Source organism: Hibiscus syriacus, unplaced genomic scaffold, assembly GCF_006381635.1.
Source record: "Hibiscus syriacus cultivar Baekdansim isolate YM2019G1 unplaced genomic scaffold, ASM638163v2 tig00000340_pilon, whole genome shotgun sequence".
NCBI lineage: Eukaryota > Viridiplantae > Streptophyta > Magnoliopsida > Malvales > Malvaceae > Hibiscus > Hibiscus syriacus.
The window spans coordinates 9,883,782-9,911,132 of NW_024061783.1; the positions used below are offsets into that span (position 1 = coordinate 9,883,782).

Consider the following 27,351-nt stretch of genomic DNA (forward strand, 5'->3'; position numbering starts at 1 on the left):
TTTTACCAAACCCTAGTTGAGGCAGATTAAGATTAAATTCACATTTTACTGATAAACTAGTGGGAAATGATCAGATTACAGGGTGCAAGTAACAACAGCATAACAACTTTCTGATGAACAAATAAACGATAATATCATCCACTTACAGGTTTTCGGCTTTGCGGTACGCTGATCCAAATTCGGTAAACCATTTTTCATGCTTCTCGATATCGGCTTGTGAAACACTTCGCTGGACCTTCGCCAAGGCTTCTTCGAAGTCGCACATTGCGACAGGATCCTTCGAAATCTCATCTTTGGACATATTCTTAATTTCGTCACGGGTTTTACCAGCTATTTTACGCCTCATGCCATTTAAGGAAGCATCGCGACAAACATTGGAGAGATCATCCCCACTATACCCTTCTGTTCGACGAGCCACTTCATCGATATCCACATCAGCAGCTACCTGCCACATTACCACATTAGCATCGAAAAGATTTGGTTTTTAAAGAGGGTATGAGCTATGTTGCTCTAATTCTTTATCTTTCTCGTAGCACCCATGTCTGACATAAATCCGGCATGGGTATAGCCGTATCGGGATATAACTCTCCAAACATCCACCACTGTCGCCAAAAAGAAGAAACGGCTTGTTCGTCAAATTTCTCGTTCTCGTCAGACAGATAAATGAAGAAATTAGTTTTACATGATATATGACCTACCAATCATAGTATTCTATAACATTTCAAATCATCTAGTTTTCAGATGCTTCATATATTTACGCTTCCAAAAGATATATTCAAGGTTACACCATCACCATTATGCTACCAAAGCGACATTTCATTTTCTTGATTCATGGCATAACTAACTTTTAGCTTAAGTAAAACTAAGTATCATGGGAAAGAAAAGCAAATGCGGCATGAAAAAAAGGCGAAACAAAGAAGGTAACCATAACATAAAGCTGTAATTAGTGAGAGTATTTACGTCAACTGTTTTTAAATTGATCCGAATGAGCTCCTTACGACTCTCAAAATTGGGCAAAGGAATGTATATATACGCTTCTCCAGTCGCCTCCTACATTCCATGAGGAACAATTAGATACCAAAAATGTAATAACTTTAATCATATGATCTCTCAAACATATGACGTTGTGCGAATATGATACCCTGTCAAATGAAAAAGAGAGAAAAAAATCAAGACTGGAACAAATAGAAAATAAACAGGACCAACCTGAGCGCCACATCTATGTCCCATGGGAAGTTCGTTGCAGTCAAAACCATCACTATTTTACGGCTACCATATTCGTTTGTGCCTGTATTATTTACACCATCTACCTGAACAAGCTGTTCAGATTTTACCCTTCTAGACGACTCATGCTCCCCAGAAGCCCTAAACCAAATAAAATAAGAAAGGGTATGCAAAGCCAATCCAAAAAGGAAGAGAGAGTGATCAAAGCACCAATAAATGCCCGAACGAAAAAGAAGAATGAGATATCTATGAAAATTTCTGAGTTAAAACATTAAAATACTGGCCCCTCACCATGCTAGAAAATATACACAAAAATATTTAAACTTCGTACATCTAGAATATATGAAAGTCGACTGTCAAGAGATCCCAGATAACAGCCAAACTGTACAGTATCAAGTAGCAAACTTACCCACAAACATTGCAAAGAGAGTCAATCTCATTAATAAATTGTACTAGGAGAATAAGCTCTTGCAAGATCAAACAAGCACCGGACCATGCGCTCACCCTCCCCGCGCCACTTCGTGGCTAGTGTAGCAGAAGATGTTGCGGAAGACGGCTATCGGATAGAGCAAAATCGCAACTGATAATTTGAGAAAATAAAAATGAAGATAAAAGAGACACAAAATTTACGTGGAAAACCCCTAAAAATTAGGGTAAAAACCACGGGCAACGGTAGAAAAATTTCACTACGAGAAAATAGGAATTACAACCTCTCTCGATCTACCAAGAAGAAAACAATGATAATTCTCTCTAGATAAAAAGGAGAAAACAACTCTCAAGAAACTCTCTAAAATCTCTCTAGTATTGGAAGAAAGCTAGAATGCTTTGGGATGATTTTGAAGCTAAATGAGCTAGGGTATTTATAGTTGAAACTTAAGGACTAATCTTATAAATACCCTAAAGTTTAGTGACTAAAATTTATAATTTATCCATTTAATTTTCAAACATTGTTGCACCTAATTTTGACATTGCAATATTAGGTGCCTAACTTGAACCAAATTTTCCAAGCTTTGACATTTCAACAATCTCCCACTTGAAGATTTGATTGGAATAATCATATCTTCACACCATTCTTTCTACCTTGTACTATCATGTTGCTTACGTCTCTGACAGGCCACAAGAGGATCGACACCAGGTAAATTTACAGCTCCACCAACAACTTTGAACACATATCCTATAGTAGATTTGCTTTTATCCAAATCCCCTGCATAGTCAGAATCTACATACCCATTAATTAGTAAGTTTGATCCTCCGTAACATAATGCACATTTGAGGTCCCTTTGATGTATCTTAGGATCCTCTTTACTGTATTCCAATGCTCTTTGCCTGGATTCACCATGTACCGACTAACCACCTCCCACTGCTGTGCAATGTTGTCGATCTTGTGCATATCATAGCGAACATTAAACTTCCCACTGCTGATGCATACGGTACTCGAAACATCTCCATCCTCTCTTCTTCACTGCTAGGACTCATACTGGAGGATAATTTGAAGTTAATAGGAAGAGGGGTAGAAATTGGCTTACAATCTTGCATGTTGAATCGTGACAAGTCCTTCTTCAAGTAATTCTTTTATGAAAGCCAAATCTTCCTATTACTTCTGTCTCGGTGAATTTGCATCCCTAGAATCTTGTTTGCTGATCCCAAGTCCTTCATTTCAATTCCCTAGCCAGTTGTGCCTTCAATTCTTCAATATGATCTTTGTGGGTTCCTGCAACATGTCATCCACATACAACATCAATAAACAAATCATTATCACCAGACCTCTTGAAATAAGCACAAGGGTCTGCATTAAGTCTGTTGTACCAAGGCACATAATGAAGGAATCAATCTCTTATACCAACACCTCGGTGCCTGCTTTAGACCGTACAGAGATTGTTCAACCTGCAAACCAAGTTTTCTTTTCGTCTTCTTCAAAACCTTCAGGCTGGAGCATATAAATCTCTTCTTCAGATTTCATGAAGAAAAGCTGTTTTTAACATATAGCTGTTCCAAATGTAAATTCAATGTAGCACACATTGCCAAGACTACTCGAATTGTTGTTAGTCGAACCACAGGAGAAAAAATTTCATTGAAATCAATACCTTCTTTCTGAGCATATCCTTTGACCACCAGTCTTGCACGATACCTCTCCACTTGATCGTCACCATTCGCTTGATTTTGAAAACCCATTTGTTACAATTGGCTTCCTTCCTTGTGGTAGTGGCACAAGGTCCCATGTATTTTTTTATGAAGGGCTTCGATTTCTTCTGTCGCATCATCATAGTGAAGCATCTGAGTTGTTATTGCCTCTTGGTATGTTGATGGCTCACCGTCCTCTGTTAAAAGGCAGTATGCAATATTACCTTCTATAACATAATCTGAGTGCCAATTGGGGCGTCTTCTCACACGATCTGATTGACGAGTTGTTGGAGCTTCAGAACTCTCTGGTTCTTGTTCATCATGTGCTGGTTCTGCTTCAGAAGAATCTCCTTCTTCAAACTCTTTTTCCACATGTATCTGAGTAGTCTCTGACTTTTCAGCGCTATCATCGTCTTCTTTTCTTTGTAGTTTATCTTCTACAAAGATAACATCCCTGCTAATGATCACTTTGCGGGCAGTGGGATCCCACAAGCGATACCCTTTACTCCATCAGCATACCCCAAGAATTTGCATTTCCTGGATTTTGGATCCAACTTTGAAATTTCTTGGGCGTTGTACATCACGTACACAATACTTCCAAATACATGGAGGTTTGAATAATCAACTGGTTTACCAGTCCACATCTCCATTGGTGTCTTTAGCTCTATTGCAGTTGATGGAGCTCGATTCACCAAATAACAGGCGGTATTGACTGCTTCTGCCTAGAATGATTTTTCTAGGCCTGCGTCCCTCAACATTGCTCTTGTTCTTTCTAACAAGGTTCTGTTCATCCGCTCCGTCACTCCATTTTGTTGAGGAGTGTTCGCCACTGTGAACTGTCTTTTGATGCATTCTTTCTTGCAAAAGTCATCAAATTCTTCGCTTGTGTATTCTCCTCCATTATCTGTTCTGAAACACTTGATCTTATTTCTAGAATCAAGTTCCACCCGCGCTTTGAAGTTTTTGAAAGTTGAAAACACGTTTGACTTCTTCTTAATAGGGTACACCCAACATCTCCTGGAGTAGTCATCAATAAATGAGACAAAGTATTTTGCTCCGCCTAGGGATGTAACTGGTGCTTGCCATACGTCAGAGTGAACCAATTCTAGAACACTTTTGCTTCTAGAATTTGACTTGTTGAATTTCAACCGGTGCTGCTTACTTGTTATACAATGCTCACACAAAAGAAGTGATACCTTTGTTAAGAGGGGAAGTAACTTTGCTCCACAAGGACTTTCATTCTTGTTCTGACATGTGTCAAGTTTCTGATGCCATAGCATTGTAGAATCTGAACTACATGAGGCAACAGAGGCTTCTGATTCTAGCAAAGTCTCTCCCTTCAACATGTACAAGTTTGCTGCTATCTTTTCGCCTTTCAGCACCACAAGCGCTCCACGGAACACCTTCATGATTCCTTTCCGTGTTTCAATCTTGCTTGAATTATTATCCAATAATCCGTAGGATAATAAATTTTTCTTTAGGCCTTTCACGTGCCGCACATCTCGAACAACTTTAATTGTTCCATCATACATCTTCAATTTGATGGTTCCCACTCCAACGATCTCTAAGGCATGATCATTGCAACTATACACAGATCCTCTTGAGACAGGTTCATAATGATGGAACCATTCTCTTCTTGAGGTCATGTGATATGTCGCTCCCGAATCAATGAGCCATATATCTGCAAATCTTTTTCTGCCTTCCACGGTGGTTGACGCTTCACAACATAGAGCATCTCCATCATCTAAAGCGTTTGCGGTATTGCCTTGTGGATTGGAGTTTTTATTTAGACTCCAATAATCATTCTTCAAGTGACCCTTCTTTCCACAGTGGTAGCACTTTAAATTCTTCTTGCTCCTCGACTTCGATCTACCATGTTTATGACTGCTTCTTTGGCCACGTTCTATTGATCTCCCTCTCATCGTTGTCAACGCTTCTGCTTGTTGCAGATTTACTTGTCTGTCTTCCTTGTTTTTGCACCGATTTTCTTCTTGTAGAACAGCAGTTGCAACGTCATCGAAGACTAGACTGGTGACATTACTGTTTGTCAAGTTGATGATGAGTTGATCGTACGAATCCGGTAGACTTTGAAGTAGAAGTTCAACACGTTCTTGTTCTCCTATTTTGCAGCTTAAGGATGTTAGCTGAGAAAATAAGGTGTTCAGTGTATTTAAGTACTCCGTCACTGAAGTAGATTCTGGCATACGGAGAGTGTACAATTTCCTCTTAAGGAAAATTTTATTGTGCAGCGATGTGGCCTCGTACAATTTGGTGAGATGATCCTATATCTCCTTAGCTGTCTTATTCTCCTCGATGCTTGACAATACTTCATCTGCTAATGCTAGATGAAAGTTTGGCATAGCATTTCCGTCCATTTCGATCCATTTGTTGTCGTCTGTGAAATCTACTGGCCTTTCGCTGATAGCTGCTAGACAACCGTCTTTCCTCAGGATGGCCTTCATCTTCAATTTCCACAATGAGAAATTTCTCCCATTGAACTTTTCAATATCAAATTTCGTTGCCATTGCTTCGTTTACGGATAGCTCTCACTATTTCACTATCGTGAATAGTTCTCTGGAACCTTCAAAGAATGGGTAGTAACTTCTTACTTTCTTATGTTGGAGGATCCACCTTTGGGTGGTAATCACAAAGATAATAAGCAGATATTACACACTCTAATCTAGCTCTGATACCAATTGTTGCGGAAGACGGCTATCGGATAGAGCAAAATCGCAACTGATAATTTGAGAAAATAAAAATGAAGATAAAAGAGACACAAAATTTACGTGGAAAACCCCTAAAAATTAGGGTAAAAACCACGGGCAACGGTAAAAGAATTTCACTATGAGAAAATAGGAATTACAACCTCTCTCGATCTACCAAGAAGAAAACAATGATAATTCTCTCTAGATAAAAAGGAGAAAACAACTCTCAAGAAACTCTCTAAAATCTCTCTAGTAGTATTGGAAGAAAGCTAGAATGCTTTGGGATGATTTTGAAGCTAAATGAGCTAGGGTATTCATAGTTGAAACTTAAGGACTAATCTTATAAATACCCTAAAGTTTAGTGACTAAAATTTATAATTTACCCATTTAATTTTCAAACATTGTTGCACCTAATTTTGACATTGCAATATTAGGTTCCTAACTTGAACCAATTTTCCAAGCTTTGACATTTCAACAGAAGAAATATTGAAAAATGTTGTACCACACTCAGTAGCAACGACTTTAGCCAGAAGAGTTTTACCAGTACCAGGAGGTCCAAACATAAGAACACCTTTCCATTGTCTCCTAATACCCTAAAGACAAAAACAAGAAGAAAATAACTCAATCATTCCAGCAAGTACATGTCAGAATAAACACATTTGGAAGAGGAAGAAAAAAGGTATTCACATTTATTTTCACCAAATAGGGGTAGAGGAAGAGGGGGAGGGGGCACCTGCTGTTTTTTTAATAATAATTTTTTAAATTTTTAAATAAATTTTCAAAATTATCAGAACGTGACACGTGTCATTTAACGGTCAAATTTAACGGTCGTTACGGTTCAAGCACCTAAAAGTGTTACGATAAAAACATTAGACATATTTTTAGATAAAAATTCTTTAAGCATTAAAATATTTTTCGACACATAATTTATTGATTTAGAGTTTTTTTTAACCCAAATATATCCCCAATAATTTTTTTACCAAAATAATATTTATTCACATTTAATTCCCGATACGGCACCCTCTGAGCCAAATCCAAAGTGCTTAATGTGAAAAATGTTTATTACATACATGGTAAAGGTGTATTTTTGTTGGGATAAATGATGAAACTCAATGATCAACCGAATAATTTGTTAAGAGGGGTTGAATTGATTTTTGAGTTTAGGAAATAAAGAGATTAAAAAGATAGAAAATTTGTACAATGATTTATAGTAGTTCGACTTCTCAACCAAGTCTAAATCCACTACCTTATCTCCTCACTAAAGGTTTTCCAATAAATTCATTAATTTGTGTTGAAAACATTTTGATATTTCGATATAACAAATAAAGTACTATTGAATTTTAAAATTTATTCAATTTTAAAATTACATATTATATTAAATTACTCAAATATCAAAAATATTACTCCAAGTTTTCAAATGTCAATTTGAATCCTTACTTAAGTGTAAAATTGTATTTGAGTCTTAAAATATTTTTGAAACAATTTTACAAAGTATTTCGAGCCATACTCGAGCCAAAAATTAATTTTACAAAGGGATGTACCGATACACTCTTGGATGTATCGATACATACCCAACATCGAATGCATTTTGTGTACCGATACACAGACAATGCATCGATACACTCCTTTCTCTATTGAAACATCGAATGTAATTAGTGTACCGATACACTCGGTCATATAACGGTCGAAATATTTGAATTTTATACACAGTGTACCGATACACCCTTGAGAGTGTACCGATACACCTATGCTCCCAACATATTGTTTAAATGATAATTACACCATAACGACTTTATTGACTTCACCAATGATTCCCAACGTTCAAAAGTGATCTAAGGTGTATTTAAACAAGCTTAGGAGCCATTGATCAATAACAAGAAACAAGAATTGAGAAAGAATCAAAGAGAAAGCCTTGAACTTATTGTTTGAGCATTTTCAAGCCTATTTTCATTTAATATTCATTTTTCTTTTAAGAACCCTTGTTATGCTTAATTGTATTATTCTTGAGTGTTCTTTCTTTGTTCTAGAATTGTGCAAACAATCTACCTTGTGAGGTTTTTCTGTAAGTTTGTGAATTTGTAATTTTCTCTTTAGGAGAGAGTGTTCTCAAGAATTTGGGGCATAATTCTTGAGGGATTTGTAAGGTTACTCTTTGTCCTCAAAAGAAAGACAAATTAGTGAATTTGTGGAAAATCCTTAGTGTGGATAGCTAAGGTAGTGGACGTAGACTTTGGTTGAGAAAGTCAAACCACTCTAAATCGATGTGCAATTATTTTCTATTTTGTGCAAAAGCTTCCACTAAAGTTTTTATTGCCAATTCACCCTCTCTTGGCTATTTCGTTGATCGATTAACTCAACAATTGGTATCAAAGATACACTCATTTGAAGGTTTAACCACCTCTTGAGTCGATTCGGGAAGAGTTATATCGATATTCAAGTCATCAATGGCCTCCACTTCAAACTTCGACTTCGGTCTTGATTTAATGCCCGTCAACAAGCCTCATTTCTTCAATGGAGATAATTATGCTTATTGGAAGAATAGAATGAGGTACTTCATTCAAGCAAGTGACATGGGAACATGAAATATAGTGGAAGACAGATTCATCACACCTTCCTCTCATTCAAGATTGTGGAGTAAAGAAGAGACGAGAATGTTCCAGCTCAACTCAAAAGCTATCCATATTTTATTTTGTTCTCTTGGACAGGATGAATACAGGAGAGTTTCATCATGTACAACCACCAAGGAAATATGGGATAAATTAGAAGTCACTCATGAAGGTACCAACGAGGTAAAAGAATAAAAAATAAGTCTTCTAACTCATAGTTATGAAAATTTCAGAATGAAACCAAACGAAGATATCAAAGCTATGACGGATAGCTTTTCCACGATTGTCAATAGTCTCAAGGCATATGGAGAGATCATTCCAAACGAGAAGCTTGTGAGGAAGGTAGTTTACTCTCTTCCGAAAGCTTGGCAATCAAAGAAGACGACGATTATTTAGGATAAAGAACTTAAAGTCTTTAACTCTCGATGAGTTAATTGGTTCCCTCCTCGCACATGAAATGATGATTCAAGATGAGGAAGACCTCGAAAAGAAAGACGAGACAAAGAAGAAGACAGAGAAAAAGAAGAACGTTGGAGTTGCTCTCAAATCTACAAAAGATGAGAGTGATTCGGATGAAGATGACGATGACGAGGAAATATCATTATTTGCCAAACGATTCAAAAAATTAATGAAGCCCAAAAGAGGAAGAAAATTCAAAAGAAATGAAGGCTTCAAAACTGAATCAAATGAGAAGAACCTTATCATTTTCTACGAGTGTAAAAAACTGGGGCATGTCAAATATGATTGCTCGCAATTAAAGAAAAATGGTCAGTCAAAGAAAAAGAACAAGGCACACATGGCTACATGGAGCGATGATGAACAATCTGATGAAGAGGAACAAGAAGTAGCAAACTTGTGCTTGATTGCCATCGGGGAAAACTCTCAGGTAACCTCTAACTCATCCGATTTTGATGATTATTCTTTTGATGAGTTAGTAGAGGAATATACTGGGTTGGCTTCAGATTATGAGAAATTATTTTCAAAATATAAGAAAGATATTTCAAAATTTAAAAACGAAAATAATCTCATGACCAAGACCAACAATGATCTTGAAAGTAAAGTTAAAGATTTGCAATTCAAACTAGATGAGTTTGAAAAGAAAAATTCCGATTTGCATAATTTACTTTCAAAGGTCAACGATGATCATAAAAAAGAAATTGATGATCTTAAAGCTTCTTTAGATAAAGTTGAATCAAAACGTTTTGAAAAAAGAGAAAATTCAAAATCCAACTATATTAGAAAAAACTTTAAAAACTACAATCATAGAGGTCCCCAAAGAACCTCTAATGGAAAAATCATCAGAAGTATATGTGTTGAGTTAATCGATCGATGGAATTGGCCAAGAGGGGGTGAATTGGCAAATAAAAATCTCGGTGGAAGCTTTGTAGAAAATTGAAAGTAATTGTGCAGCGATTTAGAGTGGTTTGACTTTCTCAACCAAAGTCTACGTCCACTACCTTAGCTATCCACACTAAGGATTTTCCACAAATTCACTCATTTGTCTTTCTTTTGAGGACAAAGAGTAACCTTACAAATCCCTCAAGAATTATACCCCAAATTCTTGAGAAACACTCTCTCCCAAAGAGAATAATACAAATTTTGCAAACTTACAAGAAAATCCTCACAAGACAAGATGTTTTCACAATTCTAGAACAAAGAAAGAACACTCAAGAATAACACAATTGAGCACAATAAGTTTTCTTGAAATAAAAAAATGAATATTGAATGAAATAGGCTTTAAAATGCTCAAACTTGAGGTTTAATGCTTTCTCTTTGATTCTCTCTTGATTCTTGTTGATTGTTGTTTCTTGTTGTTGATCAATGGCTTCTAAGCTTGTTTAAATACTCCTTCAATTGATTTTAAACGTTGGGGGTGATTAGTGGAGTCAATGGAGCCGTTTTAGTGTGAAATCAATTAATAAAACAGCTTGGAGCATGAGGGGAATCGGTACCTCCTCATAGGGAATCAGTTCCCTAAGTGTAAAATTCAAATATTTCGACCGTTGATCAGGGGGGAATCGGTACCATCTTAGGGGGAATCGGTTCCCTCCGAGCATTCTGTTTTTCTCGGAGCCAAACCATTCAGGGGGAATCGGTACCCCCTTGGGGGGGAATCGGTTCCCTCTGGACAATCTAGAATTTTTGGCTTTGAAATGGTTTGAAATACTTTGTAAAATTGTTTTGAAATTATTTTAAGATTAAAACTTAATTTTACACTTGAGTAAGGATTAAAAATGACATTTGGAAGATTTGGAGTAATATTTTGATATTCGAATAATTATATTGAATATACTTAGAAAATATTAAAATTCATTTAACTTAATTTGTTATATCAAAATATCAAAATGTTTTCAACAATCCCCCCTTTTTGATATAATTTTTTTTTTATTAATTTTAAGAATTTGAAATCAAGTTTGAAATTAGTTTGAAATTACTCTCCCTTACTCTAATACTTCTCCCCTTTAAAACACTTTAACACTTTCTCCCCCTTTTTGTTAAATCAAAAAGACTCGATAAGGATTATAAAACAAGGTTTTGAAAAACATTAGCCAATTGATTTAGAATTTTAAAGCTTTAAGCTGCTAAGATCATAATCAAGAGAAATGTTAGCCATTAGTTTCATAATCAATATTCATAAGCAATGTGACATGGCAAAATTGGTCATATAGCTAACATGATGTAAATGATGCAATAATGAATAAATTTAACCAAACCAAATATATAGAAATATAAGTTCAAACATCCATAAACCATCAAACAAATTCAAACATCCAATAATTAAAGTCAAATAATCCAAAAGCATTCAAAATGTTGAAAACAATATGTTTGAAGTTTTTATCCAATAATGCTAAGCAAGAAGCAGGGCCTAATCGTCTATCGGCGCATCAGGAGGAGATAAATGTGTCCAAATGTTGGTCACATCACGTGAAAGTGCATCGACCCTTTCGTCCAAAGAGTCAAAACGACGATTCATCGTTTCTGTGGTAGCAATAAGATTTGAATCGATGGATGCAAGCCCCATATCAATGTTCTCCATAAATGATCAGAAGTATGGAGGAGCTTGATCTTCTTGCTGAGCTTGTTCCTCATGCTTCTCTGGCTCATCGTCGAAGTCGTCTGCTTCCGGAGGTTGCTCACCTGTACGAACCCAAAGTCCAGTTTCTTCATTGATCTTCCATCCTGATTTAGTTAAAGAGAATAGGTTGATTTGGTTTTTGAGGGGAAAGGAAGCATCAAGACCAACTCTAAGCCCAGCCTTTTTGAACAGATTACTTAGAATACAACCGTAAACTAAAGATGAACATAATTTCTTATTGGGAACAAGATTTACGGTTTCGACAAGTTCAACAAAGATAATCTGTGGAAGGTTGATTTTAAGATTATTTTGGACACAATGTAGCCAAAATAAATCTAAGGCTCGAATAGTAGAGTAACGTCTTCTGGATGGTCGAAACCACCAAGAGATAAGTAGATGAACAAAACGGTCATGAAGATCTAAAACACTAGCACTATCCCTTCATTTATACTAAGATCCTACCGTTAGTTTTTCATTGTCTAACCCCATTATCTAATCCTAATGCAGTGGAAATGTATTCCGGGTCAAGATGAAAGAATTGTCCTAAAAGATAGGATTGAATTCCTATGGTTAAGGTTTTCTCCCAGTTTTGAATGCAAACGACATTAGAGTAGAAGATACGAACGAGTTGGTGGTAAACTATTGGTTCAAGCTCAAAGAGTTTATCAAATTTCCATTCTTGAAGGGTAGGAAGATGTCAAAAATTGATGTCTAACATGGCTTGAAGGGATGGGATTCGTTCTTCTAGGATTTTGTAAGACTCAAAGTATTGACAAAACCTAAAGTAAAGATTTTGTCTACGACCGGGTTCATTAAAGCAAGAATTACGAATGATCATGTTTGGATCATCGGGATTAGGATTAGGAATTTATTGGATAGGTGGATGATTTGGAGGTCAATTTGGAGGTTGACTAGAACGACTAGAGGAAGGTCTAGAACACTTGTAAGACATGATTTAAGGTAGTCGGAATGGAAAGAATAACCTGCAATTTAAAACATATGTATACAATATAATCAATCCAAAAACTCAATTGAATCCTCAATATTTCAAGGTTCTCTAAACCAATCCTAATGGGCAAAGTTTTTGAAAACTATGTTTGAAAAACAAGTTTTGAAAAATTAATGTGTGTATAGTTTTCATAGTAACAACATAATTAAATCAAAACACAACAATTTGATTTTTTTTTAATTTCGAAAATTCAAAATTAATTGAAGAATTGTGAGATTTTAATGAAATTAGTTGTAAAATCTAGTTTCTAAACATTAAAAAATCAATGTCCGATCACTATTTCAATCTAGAACTAATTAAAACTAGTCCTATGTTAAAAAATTGATAAAATAAAAGTTTTAGAAAAATACCTTGAAGATTTTCGGATTTTGTGAGAATGTGATTATTTTTGCACTAGTTTGTGAGAATGTAGATGATATTTGAAGTAATTCCGATTAGAAATGGTGTTTTTGATGAAATATGGAGATAAGGAGATATATAAAGTTAAGGGCGGCAAATGAAGAATAAGAGAGGTTTTGAGGGAATGGGTGTTCTGCCCGTGTTAAAACCAGAACCACCAGGGGGTATCGATTCCCCTACAGGGGGGAATCGGTTCCCCTTCAAAGGGGAATCGGTTCCCCTTCAAGGGGGGTATCGATTCCCTCTGCACTAAAACTGCTAAAATTTAATTTTAAACACTCAAAATGATAAATTAATTTGCTCTAGTAGTATTGACAACTCATATTACGAAAAATTAACTATGTTCAATCAATCAAATTTATCATTAAAATTTATTTGAACATATAATCAATTTTTCACAAAGAATCATAAACTCCCCTTAACTAATAGCAAAGAATACAATCAAAATTTATTATAAGCATTTTTCATTTATTCATAAAAGTGCTAAAATTATTTTAAACACTAAGTGAAGATAGGTCAGTTAAACCTAATTCTCTCCTAAGTGTTCGAAATCTTTCCTTGTCTAAAGGTTTTGTAAAGATGTCCACTAATTGGTGCAAAGTATCAACAAATTCTAGAACTACATCTTCCTTAGCGACATGGTCTCTAATGAAGTGATGTCTAATTTCAATGTGCTTAGTTCTAGAGTGTTGGATGGGATTTTTAGTGAGACAAATAGCACTAGTATTGTCACACTTGATAGGAATAGTACCTACTTCAATTCCATAATAAAAAATTTGTTGTTTCATCCATAAAAATTGTGCACAACAACTACCAGCTGAAATGTATTCGGCTTCAGTGGTAGATAATGCAACACAATTTTGTTTCTTTGAAAACCAAGAAATCAGCATATTTCCAAGGAATTGACAAGTAGCGGATGTGCTTTTCCTATCTAATTTTCATCCTCCATAATCCGCATCAGAAAAGGCATGCAAGTTAAAGCTAGAGTCTCTAGGATACCAAAGTCCTAAACTAGGAGTGTCCTTAAGGTATCTAAATATTCTCTTAATAGCTAGTAAATGTGATTCATTATGGCATGATTGAAATCTAGCACATAAGCAAACACTAAACATAATGTCTAGTCTACTTGCAGTTAGATAGAGCAAAGAGCTAATCGTTGACCTATATAATTTAACATCCATATATTTACCTCATTCATCTATGTCAAGCTTTGTTGATGAGCTCATTGGAGTGTCATGAGGCTTCTCATTTTCCAGTCCAAACTTCTTGAGCATATCTTTGACGTATTTAGCTTGATTGATGAAGATGCCATATTTCTTTGCTTGATTTGGAGTCCCAAGAAAAATGAGAGCTCCCCCATCATGCTCATCTCAAATTCACTTTGCATTAGCTTAGAAAATTCTTGGCAAAGAACATCATTAGTAGAACCAAATATTATATCATCAACATAAATTTGAACTACTAATAAATCTTTACCTTTATGCTTTAAAAACAATGTAGTGCCAACATTCCCTTTTAAAAATCTTTTTTCAATTAAAAAGTTTGACAATCTTTCATACCAAGCTCTAAGAGCTTGTTTTAAACCATAAAGTTCTTTTGTCAATTTAAGAACATGATTTGGAAATCTTGAATCTTCAAAACCTGGAGGTTGTTCCACATATACTTCTTCTTTTATAAAACCATTTAAAAATGCACTTTTAACATCCATTTGATATAATTTAAATTTATGAAAACATGCAAATGCTAATAACAATCTAATTGCTTCCATCCTAGCTACGGGAGCGTATGTTTCATCATAGTCTATGCCCTCTTCTTGAGTGTACCCTTGAGCAACAAGTCTAGAATTGTTTCTCACTGTATTACCACTTTCATCAAGCTTATTTTTAAACACCCATCTAGTACCTACAGTAGATTTATTATTAGGCCATTCAACTAATGTCCATACTTTACTTCTCTCAAATTAATTTAACTCTTCTTGCATAGCCATAATCCAATGTTCATCATTTAATGTTTTTTTAATATTCTTAGGATCTATGCATGAGATAAATGCAACATAATTACAAATATTTCTAAGAGAAGATCGAGTTGTTACCCCTTTGGATGGATCACCTATAATTTCATCATCCTTGACATAGTTGTACTCTCTTGGATAAGATACTTCCCTTTCTTCAATGGTTGGATTTTCGAGAGGATCATGAGTTTCCTCATCTTTCGTTTCTTCCTTTAATGATGGTTCTCCAACGTCATGTTCAACGTCATTTGTATTTATAATGCCTACATCATCATTCACACAAAAATCCTTCCTCGGAAGGAGATTATAAAAAAAAACAACATGTATAGACTCTTCTACAACTAAAGTTCTTTTATTAAATACTTGATAAGCTTTAGAATTTAAGGAATAACCAAAAAAATTCCTTCATCACTTTTAGCATCAAATTTGCCAAGATTATCTTTACCGTAGTTTAAAACAAAACATTTACATCTAAAAGGATAAAAATAGCTAATGTTAGGCTTTTTATTTTTAAAAAGTTCATATGGAGTTTTCTTCAAAATAGGCCTAATCATTACTCGATTAATAACATAACAAGCAGTATTAGTGGCTTTCGCCAAAAAATATTTTGGAAAATTGTTTTCACAAAGCATGGTTCTGGCCATTTCTTCTAATGTTCGATTTTTCCTCTCAATAACTTCATTTTGTTGAGGGGTTCTAGGTGCTGAAAACTTATAGCTAATACCGTTAGAATTACAAAATTCAATAAATCCAAGATTTTCAAATTCAGTTCCATGATCACTCCTAACACTAGTTATAGAGTAACTTTTTTCGTTTTGGATTACTTTTGAAAACATGATGAATTTTTCTAATGCTTCATCTTTAGTACTTAAGAATAGAACCCAAGTATATTTAGAATAATCATCTACCAATACAAATGCATATTGTTTTCCACCCAAGCTAGTAGTTCTAGATGGCCCAAAAAGATCTATATGAATTAATTGTAATACTCTACTAGTGGATACGTCATTAATGGATTTAAAAGAAATTCGTTTTTGTTTTCCTTTAGAACAAGCATCACAAATTTTATCATTATCAAATTTTAGTTTAGGCAGCCCTCGAACCAAATCTCCTTGAACTAACCGTTGCAAAACACTCATACTAGCATGTCCTAGTCTCATATGCCATAACCAACTATCATGCTCATCCTTAGCAACTAGGCATAAACTTTTCATTTCTATAGAGTCTAAATGCACCATGTATATGTTTCCTATTCTATGACCAACAAGCATAATTTGATTAGATGCAATGTCAATAACTTTACAACCATTAGTTTCAAACATAACATTGAATCCCTTATCACAAAATTGACTAATACTCAAAAGATTATGCTTTAATCCATTCACATATAAACCATTTCTAATTTTTATGGAAAAGGTATTACCTATTGTACCTATACCTTTAATGTGACCTTTTGAATTATCACCAAAAGTCACTTCTCCTCCATTTTTGGCGTTAAGCTCTATGAACCGGCTTTTGTCTCCGGTCATGTGTATTGAGCATCCACTATCAAGGTACTAAGAGTTTGAATTTGTTTCCCCTGCCTTGTAGCAATACTCATTTTCCTACAAACATAGATTAATTTTTGATTTTTGGTACCCAAATTCTTTTGGGTCCATATTCATTAGTTTCCAAAATCCTAGTCCCCTTAGGTATCCATTTGTGTAGGATATCTTTATCTTTAGTAGTAATGAGTTCTTTAGGAACCCATATGCTTCTAACAAATTTTCCATTAGAGGTTTTTCGGGGACCTCTATGATTGTAGTTTTTAAAACTTTTTCTAACAAAGTTAGATTTTGAAATTTTTCCATTTTCAAAACGTTTTGTTCCAACTTTATCAAAAGAAGTCATAAGATCATCAATTTTCTTTTGATGATCATCATTGACCTTTGAAAGTAAATTTTGTAAATCCAAATTTTTCTTTTCAAACTATTCTAGTTTGATTTGCAAATCACTGATTTTACTTTCAAGATCATTGTTGGTCTTGAATATAAGATTCTTTTCATTTTTTAATTTCGAAATATCATTTTTATATTTTAAAAACAATTTCTCATAATCTAAAGCCAATCCGTTATATTCCTCTAATAACTCATCATAAGATAAATCATCTAAATCAAGTGAGTTAGAGGATACCTTAGAATCTTCCCTGAATGCCATCAAGCACAAGTTAGGTACTTCTTGTTCTTCTTCATCGGAACCTTCTTCATCGCTCCATGTAGCCACGTGAGCCTTGTGCTTAATCTTTGATTGACACTTCTTCTTCAATTGCGGGCAATCATATTTAACATGCCCCGGTTTTTTGCATTCATAACAAATGATCGAGTCCTTCTCTTTTGGTTCATTTTTGAATTTTCTTCCTCGGTTAAGCCTCATCATTTTTCTGAATCATTTGGCAAACAATGCAATTTCCTCATCATCATCATCTTCATCCGAATCACTCTCATCTTTTGTTGATTTGAGAGAAACTCCATGTTATTCTTCTTCTCCATCTCCTTCTTTGGCTCGTCTCTTTTCTCAAGATCTTCCTCTTCTTTAAGCATCATTTCATGCGTGAGGATAGAGCCAATAAGTTCATCGAGGGTCAAGGGTTTTAAGTTCTTAGCCTCGATGATCGTCGTCTTCTTAGATTGCCAAGCTTTTGGAAGAGAGTAAACTAACTTCCTTACAAGCTTGTCATTTGGAATGATTTCTCCATATGAGTTGAGACTATTGAAAATTGTGGAGAATCTATCCGTCATAACTTTGACATCTTCATCCGGTTTCATCCTGAAATTTTTATAGCTATGAGTTAGAAGACTAATTTTAGATTCTTTTACCTCGTTTGTACCTTTATGAGTAACTTGTAGTTTGTTCCATATCTCCTTGGCGGTTTTGCAAGATGAAACTCTCATGTATTCATCTGGTCCAAGAGCATAAAAGATAATATGGATAGCTTTGGAATTGAGCTGGAACATTCTTGTCTCTCCTTCACTCCACAATATTGGATGAGTGAAAGGTTTGATGTATTTGTATTCTATGATATTCCATGCTCCCATGTCGCTTTCTTGAATGAAATACATCATCATATTCTTCCAATAAGCATAATTAGCTCCATTGAAGAAAGAAGGCTTGTTAACGGGCAATGAATCAAGACCGAAGTAGGAGTTTAAAGCGTCGACCATTGATGACTTGAAAATCGATATAACTCTTCCCGAATCAACTCAAGAGGCGATTAAACCTTCAAATAAGTGAGGCTATGATACCAATTATTGAGTTAATCGATCGATGGAATTGGCCAAGAGGGGGGTGAATTGGAAAATAAAAATTTCGGTGGAAGCTTTGCAGAAAATTGGAAGTAATTGTGCAACGATTTAGAGTGGTTCGACTTTCTCAACCAAAGTCTACGTCCACTGCCTTAGCTATCCACACTAAGGATTTTTCACAAATTCAGTAATTTGTCTTTCTTTTGAGGACAAAGAGTAACCTTACAAATCCCTCAAGAATTATACCCCAAATTCTTGAGAACACTCTCTCCCAAATAGAACAATACAAATTTTGCAAACTTACAAGAAAATCCTCACAAGGCAAGATGTTTTCACAATTATAGAACAAAGAAAGAACACTCAAGAATAATACAATTGAGCACAATAAGTGTTCTTGAAAGAAAAAATGAATATTGAATGAAATAGGCTTTAAAATGCTTAAACTTGAGGTTTGATGCTTTCTCTTTGATTCTATCTTGATTCTTGTTGATTGTTGTTTCTTGTTGTTCATCAATGACTTATAAGCTTGTTTAAATACTCATTCAATTGATTCTGAACGTTGGGGATGATTAGTGGAGTCAATAGAGCCGTTTTAGTGTGAAATCAATTAATAAAACAGCTTGGAGCGTGGGGGAATCGGTACCCCCTCATAGGGAATCGGTTCCCTAAGTGTAAAATTCAAATATTTCAACCGTTGATCAGGGGGAATCGATACCCCCTTGGGGGGAATTGGTTCCCTCTGAGCATTTTGTTTTTCTAGGAGCCATACCATTCAGGGGGAACCGGTACCCCCTTGGGGGGAATCAGTTCCCTCTGGACAATCTGGAATTTTTGGCTTTGAAATGGTTCGAATTACTTTGTAAAATTGTTTTGAAATTATTTTAAGATTAAAACTTAATTTTACACTTGAGCAAGGATTAAAAATGACATTTGGAAGATTTGAAGTAATATTTTGAAATTCAAATAATTATATCGAATATACTTAGAAAATCTTTTGGAAAATCTTAAAATTCATTTAACTTAATTTGTTATATCGAAATATCAAAATGTTTTCAACAATATGGGTTCCTAAAGAACTCATTACTACTAAAGATAAGGATATCCTACACAAGTGGATACCCAAGGGGACTAGGATTTTAGGAACTAATGAATATGGACCCAAAAGAATTTGGGTACCAAAAATCAAAAATTAAACTATGTTTGTAGGAAAAGGAGCATTGCTACAAGGCGCAACATACAAGTTCAAATTCATGGTTTCTTGATAGTGGATGCTCAAGAGACATGACCGGAGACAAGAGACGGCTTATAGAGCTTAACGCCAAAAATGGAGGAGTGGTAACCTTTGGTGATAACTCAAAAGCTTACATTGAAGGTCTAGTTACTATAGGTAATACATTTTCCATACAAATTAAAAATGCGTTATATGTGAATGGATTAAAGCATAATCTATTGAGTATTAGTCAATTATGCGATAAGGGATACAATGTCATGTTTGAAACTAATGGTTGTAAAGTAATCGACATTGCATCTAATCGGATTATGCTTGTTGGTCATAGAATAGGAAACATATACATGGTGCATTTAGATTCCATTAATATGACTAATTTATGCCTAGTTGCTAAGGATGAACATGATAGTTGGTTATGGCATAGGAGACTAGGACATACTAGCATTAGTGTTTTACAAAGACTTATTCAAGGAGACTTAGTAAGAGGATTGCCAAAACTAAAATTTGATAATGATAAAATCTGTGATGCATGTGCTAAAGGAAAACATAAAAGAGATTCCTTTAAATCCATTAATGATTATCAACTAGTAGAGTATTACAATTGATCCATATAGATCTTTTTTGGGCCAATTAGGACCATTAGCTTGGGTGAAAAACAATATTGCTTTGTATTAGTAGATGACTATTCTAGATATACTTGGGTTCTATTTTTAAGTACTAAAGAAGAAGCATTAGAAAAATTCATCACGTTTTCAAAAATCAAAAATGAAAAAGGTTACTCCATAACTAGTGTTAGGAGTGATCATGGTACTGAATTTGAAAATCTTGGATTTAATGATTTTTGTAATTCTAATAGTATTAGTCATAATTTTTCAGCACCTAGAACCCCCTCAACAAAATGAAGTTGTTGAGAGGAAAAATTGAGCTTTAGAAGAAATGGTTAGAACCATGCTTTGTGAAAACAATTTGCCAAAGTATTTTTGGGCGGAAGCCATAAATACTGCTTGTTATGTTATAAATCGTGTAATGATTAGGCATATTATGAAGAAAACTCCATATGAACTTTTCAAAAATAAAAAGCCTAACATTAGTTATTTTCATCCATTTGTATGTAAATGTTTTGTTTTAAACAACAGTAAAGACAATCTTGGCAAATTTGATGCTAAAAGTGATGAAGGAATTTTTCTGGGTTATTCCTTAAATTCTAAAGCTTATCGATTATTTAATAAAAGAACTTTAGTGGTAGAAGAGTCTATACATGTTGTTTTCGATGATAATCCCCTTCCGAGAAAGGATTCTTGTGTTGATGATGACGTTAGACATGACGTTGGAGAACCATCATTAAAGGAAGAAGTAAAAGATGAGGAAACTCACGATGATCTCGAGAATCCAACCATTGAAGAAATGAAAGTTTCCGCTATTTGTGAGTATTAAATATGGGTGCGGATATATGTGCAAGTATACACAATCGAACAAGTAATACAGTGACGAGTGAGTATCGTCTCCACAGGGATTGGAGGAAATCAAATAAGCTTGTCAAAACACTTTACTCTGTCACCTAAGTAAAGTTAGTAATGGTATGTACAAATGAGAATATTGTGGCAAAATGAAGTGGATATTGCAGAAATAGAATGGTGGTAGTATGGTAACAAATGGATATGTCATGGAAAATTGAATTGTGTTGAGTGCAAACAAATAGAAATGCCAAGGCAAAATGAAATGTAAATATACGATTTGATTAATAGGAATTTGTCTTTCTCACACGACAAGATGCTACGGGAATGAGTGATAGGGGGTCATTAAGGAAAATCTAAGCCTATTTCTCAGAATGATCTTATCTCTATGCCTCGTCTTCCCGACAGAGTTTACTAGGGTACCCTATGCTATCTCTAGTAAGGAACTCGACAGATTGAAGATGCCCTGGCAAAACCGGTTGGCGTAAACCCTTGCAGTGATCCTATTAGTCCAGATAACAGGATATGTCTCGGCAATACCTTTTTGCGACCACATTAACATCTAACCTATCATTCATGCATAACTCCTTTTAGTCGAATGAAATCATAGTCTTATCTCTAAGGTGGATTAAGCCTAGTTATTATCTAGAACCCTTTACTTATGTGGTTCCTCCATAGTTTCTCTCGAACACTAAAGATGTGTTACCTAGGTATTCTCTCGAACCCTAAGAATCTTCTAAGGAATGGCTACTCTCGTAGCTCCTACAACCTTAAGGCATTACACTTCATAAACAAAACAGATTATAACATAGAAAAACAATAATTCATTGAAATAAATCTTAAACATCCAAAATGAACTCCCACCAAATAGGATTAGTTCATGGTAGGGTTCGAAATAAGCAAGCAAAAGGCAAGATTATCCATTCCTTAAAACCCAAGTGATGAAATATGAAAATAAAGAACTAAGGGAATGAGGAAAAGCCTTCAACGTGCACTGTCTGAGCTTCCCTCGGCCACCACGAACTGCCCCCAGCGAACTAGTTCTTCTCGGATGCCTAGAACGCTACTCCCTTAGGCTTGTCACGGAGAAATGTCATGTCAAATAGGATTGACAGAAAAATGAGAGGCCTTTTTCTCTCTCTATTTAAGCTTAAAACGGCTTGAAACCAAAGTCTTCTTCATTGTGGCTTCATCCTCTATTTATAGGGGAAATTAACCCTAGGACTTGGTGTTGAAATTCCTAAAAAACCCTAAACTATAGTTAAATCACTTGGAGATCGGGCAGAGCTGGCTATGATCCAGCCTGGGTTGCTGGCTAAGTACCTGGCATGATCCCGCTGCAGAAGCCCAAGGACAGACAAGATCTGCAGAGCAGGCGGAGCGGTCAGCAGGATCGGCTGTTGTAGCGTTGATCCCTCCAGGCGGATCTTCGAGGAAGATTTATCGGGCAGAGGTCACGTGAAAGTAGGGGCAATTGGCTCCAAAAATATCTTCTTTCACTTTGTTCACTCTTAAAATGCCAATCCAACTCGACATTTTTATTTTGTTCAACAGTCTCCTTATCTCACGACATTTTCTTTTCTCTTTTCCTTGCTCTCAATTCTTACACATCATTAGACAAACACCTTTCCCGAAAAGCAGCACTGATGACAAATTAAAATACTGCGGCAAACCAAATTCCACCACATGCACCTATATGCTCCTAAATACATCTACATGGTCCTAAATGGGCTCTTAGACATTCAATACATAAGTGAACATTTCCCAAAATGTGACCTTTTTACAGAGTTATCAGGAAGACAATTACCCAAAGAGAGTACAACTATGTGAAGGATAGTGAGATTATAGGTGATCCATCCAAAGGGGTAACAACTCGATCTTCTCTTAGAAATATATGTAATTATGTTGTATTTATCTCATGCATAGAGCCTAAAAATATCCAAGTTAGAAGATGAAAATTAGATTATGGCTATGCAAGAAGAGTTAAATTAATTCGAGAGAAGTAAAGTATGGACATTAGTTAAAAGGCCTAGTAATAAATCTATTGTAGGTACTAGATGGGTATTTAGGAATAAGCTCGATGAAAGTGGTAATATAGTGAGAAATAAGGCTAGACTTGTTGCTCAAGGGATACTCAAGAAAAGGGCATAGACTTTGATGAAACATACGCTCCCGTAGCTAGGATGGAAGCAATAAGAATGTTATTAGCATTTGCATGTTTCAATGAATTTAAATTATATCAAATGGATGTTAAAAGTGCATTTTTAAATGGTTTTATAAAAGAATAAGTGTATGTGGAACAACCACCTGGTTTTGAAGATTCAAAATTTCCAAATCATGTTTTTAAATTGACAAAAGCTTTATGTGGTTTAAAACAAGCTCCTAGAGCTTGGTATGAAAGATTGTCAATTTTTTTAATCGAACAAGGTTTTTCAAAAGGGAAGGTTGACACTACATTGTTTTAAAGCGAAAAGGTAAAGATTTATTAGTAGTTCAAATTTATGTTGATGATATAATATTTGGTTCTACTAATGATGATCTTTGCCAAGAATTTTCAAAGCTAATGTAGAGTGAATTCGAGATGAGCATGATGGGGGAGCTCTCATTTTTCTTGGGACTCCAAATCAAGCAAAGAAAAAATGGCATCTTCATCAATCAAGCAAAATATGTCAAGGATATGCTCAAAAAGTTTGGATTGGAAGATGAAAAACCCCAAACCACACCAATGAGCTCTCTACAAAGCTTGACAAAGTTGAAGGAGGTAAATGTATAGATGTTAAACTATATAGGTCTATGATTGGCTCTTTGCTTTATATAACCACAAGTAGACCAGACATTATATTTAGTGTTTGCTTATGTGCTAGATTTCAATCATGTCCTAAAGAATCACATCTAAAAGACATTAAGAGGATCTTTAGATACCTTAAAGACACTCCTAGTTTAGGACTTTGGTATCCTAGAGACTCTAGCTTTAGCTTGCATGCCTTCTCTGATGCAGATTATGGAGGATGTAAAATAGATAGGAAAAGCACCTTCGGTACTTGCCAATTCCTAGGAAATATGATGATTTCATGGTTTTCAAAGAAACAAAATTCTGTTGCATTATCTACCACTGAAACGAAATACATTTCAGCGGGTAGTTATTGCGCACAAGTTTTATGGATGAAACAACAACATTTAGATTATGGAATTGAAGTTAGTACCATACCTATCAAGTGTGACAATACTAGTGCTATTTGTCTCACTAAATATCCCATCCAACACTCTAGAACTAAGCACATTGAAATTAGACATCATTTCATTAGAGATCATGTCACTAAAGGAGATATAGTTCTAAAATATGTTGATACTTTGCATCAATTAACAGATATTTTTACAAAACCTTTAGATAAAGAAAGATTTTGGACATTTAGGAGAGAATTAGGTTTAACCAACCTACCTTGACTTAGTGTTAAAATAATTTTAGCACTTTTAATTAGAAATGGAAAATGCTTTCAAAAATAACACTTTTGATTGCATTCTTTGCTAATAGTTAGGTGGAGTTTATGATTTTTAGTGAAAATTAATTATATGTTCAAATAAAATTTCAAGATAAATTTGATTGATTGAACATTGTTAATTTTCGATCTATGAGTTGTCAATACCACTAGAGCTAATTAATTTAACATTTTAAGTGTTTAAATACAGATTTTGACATTTTGGTGCACAGTATATCGATACCTATGTATCGATACACCCTCGCTATGTATCGATACACTATGACAGTGTACCCATGCATTCCTTGAATGTGTATCGATACACTCTACAGTGTACCGATACACTCTGCAGTGTACCGATGCACTCGTCAGGTTTTGGGTATTAAATCCCTAAAATAACATATTTTCTCAAAACCCCTAAAAATACACACTCACACTGTTTGCTCTCAAACTCACCCAAATCTTACTTTGCTTCAAACCAACGAAATCAAGTTGCAATCCGTTTCTTTTTTAACTTCTGATCTTGCTACATTCATTAAATTCGTACAAACAACATCACATTCTCACTCAATCCGAAAATTTCATGGTAATTTTTCTAAAATCACTATTTTATTAATTTTTTAACTTAGGACTAGTTTTAATTAGTTCTAGGTTGAATTAGATATCGGGCATTACTCATATTATGTTTCTAAACTAGATTTAACAACTAATTTCATCAAAAACACAAAATTTGTCAATTTTTTTAATTTTGAAATAAAAAATGTTTTGATTTTAAAATTTGATGTTTTTTATTTAATTATGTTGTTTTCATAAAAACTATACGTATTATAATTTTTCAAACATTGTTTTCAAATTAGTTTTCAAATTTTGCCCATTAGGATTATTTTAGAGAACCTTGAATATTGCAGACTCATATTGCGTTTTGGGAATTGATTGTATTGCATACATGTGTTTTAAAATTGCAGGTTACCTCATCCATTCCGATTAAAAACCATGTCTCACTCTAAACTCCCTAGGTCATCATCTAGTCGTTCAAATCAACCTCAAAACTGACCTCCTATTCCATCTCCCAATCCAAATCCAAATCTGAACGAACCAGAATTGACCATTCATAATTCATGTTTTAATCAAACTGGCCGTAGAGAAAACCTCTACCATAGGTATTCTAATTTATTTGAGTCATACAAAATCCGGGAAGAACGTATCCCCTCAATCCAAGCCATGGTCGATATGAAATTCGAATATCTTCCTACCCTCTGATCTTGGAAATTTGATAAACTCTTTCTGCTCAACCCCATCATTTATCACCAACTAGTCTGCATTTTCTATTCAAATGTGATGTGTGTCCAAAACGAGCGTAAAACTGAAACCATAGGGATTCGATCTTATCTTCTAGGTCAATTCCTTTATATTGACTCCGACACAATTGCTAATATTTTTGGTTTAGATAACGAGAGTTTAGACAACGAGAGAGAGATTATGGCTACTCCTTATAAAGCCAAGGCTAGTGCGAGTACACTTTTAACTCATCACGAGCGGTTCCTTCACTTGATCATCTCTTGGTGGTTTAGACCATCCAGAGGTAGATATTCTACGCTTAGAGTAATAGACCTTTGGTGGATACATTGTATCCAAAATAAAAAGAAAATAAATTTGCCACAAATCATTTTCTCCGAGCTAGTTGAAACTGTAAACAACGTCCCTTCTAAATATGTAGAAACCTTAGTTTACAGTTGTATTTTTAGTAATTTGTTTATAAAATCCAACCTTAGGGTCCAGTTTGATTTTGCCATCCCTGTTAAGAACAAAATAAATTTGACAACCTTGAAAAAGTCAGGATGAACCGGGGAAAAGGATCAATGGGTTCGATCCACCGAGAAAACACCGGGAGCTAGCTCTTCATGAGCTCCTCCGACACCGACTGTGGACGATGATCCAGGGCTTGAAGAACTCATGCGCGATATCGACGATCACGTACCCGATGACGAGCCGGTACAACAAGAGAGTCAGATGCCTCCATACTTCCGATCGTTTATGGAGAATCTTGACTTAAGGTTTGCATCCATCGAGTCTCATTTAACTGCTAACAACGAAGCGATGAATCATCGATTTGATGCTATGGACGAAAGGGTGAATATGACCAATTACCATTACACATTGTTTATGAATATTGATTTTGGAACTAATGACTAATATTTTTCTTGATTGTGATCTTAGCAGCTTAAGCTTTAAATTATAAATCAATTGGCTATTTTCATTAAGGGGAGAATTTATCTTGTTTAAAAACATTTTATAGAGTCTTTTTGATTTAACAAAAAAGAGGAGAATATAGTAAGGGGGAGTAAGGGAGTAATTTTCAAAATTGATTTAAAAAAATGAATTTTCAAAGAAAATCTTAAAATTACTCAAATGTTTTGTTATATCAAAAAGGGGGAGATTGTTGAAAACATTTTGATGTTTCGATATAACAAATAAAGTACTATTGAATTTTAAGATTTTATTCAATTTTAAAATTACATATTCTATTAAATTACTCGAATATCAAAAATATTACTCCAAGTTTTCAAATGTCAATTTTAATCCTTACTTAAGTGTAAAATTGTATTTGAGTCTTAAAATATTTTTTGAAAAAATTTTACAAAGTATTTCGAACCATACTCGAGCCAAAAATTAATTTTACAAAGGGATGTACCGATACACTCTTGGATGTATCGATACATACCCAACATCGAATGCATTTTGTGTACCGATACACAAACAA

The 27,351-nt window shown here is 34.8% G+C and overlaps 1 pseudogene; it reads right to left on the minus strand.

The window, feature by feature from the left end:
* Window positions 1-125: 125 nt before the first annotated feature.
* On the minus strand, window positions 126-26,545 carry LOC120199745 (annotated as a pseudogene).
* Between the last annotated feature and the right edge of the window lie 806 nt (window positions 26,546-27,351).